Here is a 4,779-nt window from a genome sequence, read left to right on the forward strand (position 1 = left end):
TATTCTCACTATTTTTGCACGTAGGTACGCTTAATTTTTTGATTCAGAAGCTTAAATGACACTCATTTAATAACACTTACTAAGAAAATAACATATTTCAGTTTTAGATCACAAGAAATCAACTGTTTCCTCGACAAATTGTTCCCTTCGGCAATTGGTTTCGTTACTCAATAGCCTATAGTGACTTTATCTTAAAAAAATGACTGAAAAGTGATTTGAGGAAAAAAGTGATTAAAAGTGACTGTTTGGCAGCCCTGGTTATTCTTGATAGTTATTTTAAGTATTTTTTTTTTACATAAATGCCCTTAATTTTTTCTGATTTCCATGTTTTCCCAGAATAAAAAATGTTCAAAGAATGTTCATAACTGAGTTCATAACAAAATACGATATTCGAGAGAATTTCTCTAGTTATTTCACAATGTGATATAAAACTGATCTCAGAATTTCGATTCCATGTGAGCTCAAATTTGTTTGCATTGAAGCATGCTCATGATCCCACCAGAGCTTTCCTCGAGCGTCGTACACAAATATCTTGCATCACATAAGGAAAGTCATCACGCACACATTTTGAAAAAATATGCATGGAATGGAATTTAAATATGATAGTGCATATACGAGGTGGGATGTCTGTAGCTGTATATGTTATGTGTATTGTAATATTGCAATGCTAATGTGGGATTGAACGGGTCGTTATCAGGCGAATTTCTATTGAAGGAGTTTTCTGCCCTGTTTAGATTCTTTAGCAATGAATGGCACAGATTTATCACCGTATATCAGCAACTCTACTAGATTAACATCGGGAAAAGCGACCCTGTCAGTTGCCCGTGCAGTGCGAGTACGAGAAACCGGTTATGCTGATCTTTGTACCTCCCTTGCCTTAACGCTTAACTTAACAGTCTTAACTTAACCTCCTCTTCTTCAACCGTCTTCAATTCTCTCGTTCATTGTAAAGTGAAATTCGAAAGTATACCGATTTTTCACATCACCTGACTGACAACCCACTGGCGACCCTCTGCCAATTTCTTTGCCAATTCTCTCAGTCGGTGTAGGAGTCTATGACATTATTTCTAGTTTCGTATACCGTTAGGATCTTGACTTTATGGACATGTACTCCTTGAAGGTTGAGGAAATTGTATATTAAGTATCGATGTATATCTGAACATCGTCATTTAAATTCTATTTCTAAACTAACATAAGTGAAGAGAATTCTAGCACTTACATTCATAGATCGTGAAAGAAGTATATTCGATTAAGAACGGTAGTTTCATTATTTTTGTTTAGAATATACATTCAAAAAGGAGACCAATAGACGAAAAGACGGAAGAAATTATAAAACATTTGCTGCTTTAATTTTTTTCTGGGAATAATTTATGAAGTATCATTTAATATAGGGGGCATTATTTTTACTGCGTAGCCAATTTTAATTTGCTTTTCATTTTTATCAACGAAATATTTATTTTTTCAGGGTATGAAACTCCTATCGAAGCTGTACGGGACGGCATAACGAAATCCCCCCCCCCCCCATAAATTATCCAATAACCCACAACTTTGTGCAAGTTTGACTTAGATGGAGGTCTGTTAAGCTGGCAGAACCCCATTGCAAAACTGGGCTAAAACCCTATAGGGAATTTAGGGCTTATTTAATGTCCTATTGCCAAATTTAATGCGCTTCATTTGAACAAACAAACCGATGGCCATGCTAGAGCTAGATTAACGATAAGTTACCAGAACCACACATAAAATTTTTTTGAAAATTTCTTTGCTCTATAATTTAGGGCTCATTTAGGGTTCACTTAATGCCCTATTGCCAAATTTAATGATCCGCAATTTTTAGAAAAAACCTTTGGTCATCCTAGCTTAACGCTAAGCTAGCAGGACAACACAGAGAAAAAAACGACTTAGGCAATATTTTTTTGCACAATAATGTAGGGTTCATTTAGGGCTCATTTAATGCCCCATTGCCAAATTTGATGCTCCTCATTTTTTGTAACAGCCTAAGGTCCTGCTAGTTTAACATTAAGCTAACAGGATCACACATAGAAAACAATTATTTAGGCAATATTTTTCAGCACAATAAATCAGGGCTCTTTTAGGATTCTTTAATGCCCTATTGCCAAATTTGATGCTCCGCATTTTTTTATACCTGTGTCCTGCTAGCTTAACGTTAAGCTAGCATGACCACAGGTTTTTACTCAAAATTGCGGAGCATTATATTTGGCAATAGGGCATTAAGTAAGGCCTCAATGAGCCCTAACTTATAGAGCAAAGAAATTTTTAGATTTTTTTCTGTGTTTTTTCTGTGATTAGATTAATGTTCATCTAGCATGACCACCGGTTTTTTTTTTAATGGAGAGCATTAAATTTTGAAATAGGGCATCAAATAAGCCCCAAATTCCCTGTAGGTTTTTAGTCCATTTTGAGTGAGTATACTAGAAAAATCATCCTCGACAGTATCATTCTCAGTGCTCATTCAGACAATTAGTTTATCTTGTTCACGATTTCTATACTTTTTTCACATTTGTTACAAGTGCTAATCATTTAAAAATGTTAAATTTAAAAAAGATTTAAATTATATAAAATTTTAAGTATATCATAATAGGATTAGTTTCTGATTTTCTGTTTTAATTATCCATAGTATTCAATTGATAACTGCAGAATAATTTATTTAAAAAAGTGCATTTAAATCGAAATTTTCTCTGACTATGGCTTTTTTTTAATAGTACTTTAAAAAACGAACTAAAATAGATCTTTTCAATATTTCACAACAAAAATGGATCAAAAATTTCAATTTCAAAGATCAAAAATCATATTTGTAATGTATATGAATATTAAAACGAAAACACGTTGAAAAGCACATTTTATAAGGATGATTGTTGACAACTTTTATTAGATAGTCCTTTCTCGGATCAATTTTGTCCTTAATGTCGATCAGCTTCGATAGTCTGAATAAGCAGACTGAAAGTGGGAAACTTCGGGGACAAACTTTTAAACATGATTTAGCATCTTTAGAACTAAAATACTGACCTCTATTAATAATTTTTAGATTCCTAAACTTAATAAGAATGATTTGTTTACGCATAAATCATCCACAGACTATGATGCCATTCATTTCTGAACTTTCGTGTGCGAATTTGTATTTGGGGCCATGTTACCGAGAGAAAATATATATTTAAATTTCGAACAAAAGCAACTAAATTTTGTAAAATGTGCAAAAAAACTACTTCAATTTCATTATTTTAACCTAGTTTATTATTTGAAAAAATCTATTATACCATGGACGTGTGTATAACGACTAGAACTTAAATTTCAAAATTTTGTGGCAACAAACCACATCATGTATTTAATAGTATAATTAATTTTGTTTGACAACGTATTAGGTAATGTTACATTAAGAATTTATTTGGCTACAATAATTAAAATATTTAAAATGCGTACTTTTCTTTCATTAAAGTCAAGTGTAGTCTTAGCCCCCAGGGGGGGGGGGGGTCACCATTTTCTAATAATTGATAAATAAAGCATCATAGTTGAAAATCATCAGTAACATTTTGTAGCCAACTAAATTCTCGATCAAACCATACCTAAATACGCACTCAAATATAATTTCTTTTTAAATTACAAAACAGCGCTTGACATTGAAAAAATTACAATTGTATAAATCCTCAAAAATGCTACAATTTAATTTGAAATTGCAAGCCGTTCCACATTTAAATTGAACATCTTCTAATTTCAATCATTTCAAATTCAAATTTAAATCTAAAAAAGGCATGGAATTCTGTAGCAACCTTTAAAGTGATGGCAATATGTTGATACACACAATTTTCTTGTATGTTAATATTTCAAAAAAAAAAAATTAAATTTTAAGTGAAAAATTCGCTAAGCGACTTAAAAGCCACGAAACTGTAATTGTGTAACACATATGACTCTGCGGAATAAGAGAAGTTAAATATGTTCCGAAGATTAAATTAGCACGCATTCGCTAATTTCCACTACGTTTTGGCCATTCATGGCTGAATCCTACTAGGCAGTCTGATAAGTCCCTGAAAAATGAAACACGGAGACGTTTTTTTGGCCAAAGTCGGTTTTATTTTTGAACATACTCTCCTTTTAGGTCGATACAGCGAGTTCAACGATTTTCTAACTTTTTGATACCGGCCGAAAAGTACTCGATCGGAAGGTCTCTAAAATACGCCTCAGTTTCAGCTATGAGCTCATTTGAGTAAAAACGCTTACCAGTGAGCCATCTCTTCAGGTTAGGAAACAAGTAATAGTCGCTGGGGGCCAGGTCTGGTGAATACGGTGGCTGAGGAACCAATTCGAAGCCAATTTCATGCAATTTTGCTTGTGCAACTAAGCATGAATGAACAGGAGCATTTTAGTGATGATAAAGCGATTTTTTCTTCTTCAAATGCGGTCGTTTTTTGGCGATTTCTATTTTCAATTGGTCCAATAATGATGAATAGTATGCTCCGGTTATGGTTTTACCTTTTTCATGATAAGTCCACGAATAGTACGTTATGTGCATCCCAAAATACGAAAGCCATAACCTTTCCGACCCATTGTTGCGTTTTTGGACGCTTTGGAGCACTTTGGCTCGGTGGAACCCACTGTTTTGCCTGTTGCATTGACTCAGGAGTGTAGTAGTGGATCCAGGTTTCATCCATGGTTATGAATCGGCGAAAAAACTCGGTCGGCTTACGCAAAAATAATGCCAAATTCTGCTGGGAAGTTGTCACACGAATTCGTTTTTGGTCCACTGTGAGCAAACGCGGCACCCATCGC

General features: G+C 34.0%; 1 protein-coding gene across 1 annotated transcript in view; it reads right to left on the minus strand.

The window, feature by feature from the left end:
• LOC117168861 overlaps window positions 1-4,779 on the minus strand; it is a 52,579-nt gene that overhangs the window by 23,200 nt on the left and 24,600 nt on the right. The gene's annotated exons all lie outside the window — the stretch shown is intronic.

The sequence above is a fragment of the Belonocnema kinseyi genome, chromosome 3, assembly GCF_010883055.1.
Source record: "Belonocnema kinseyi isolate 2016_QV_RU_SX_M_011 chromosome 3, B_treatae_v1, whole genome shotgun sequence".
Taxonomy (NCBI): Eukaryota; Metazoa; Arthropoda; class Insecta; order Hymenoptera; family Cynipidae; genus Belonocnema; species Belonocnema kinseyi.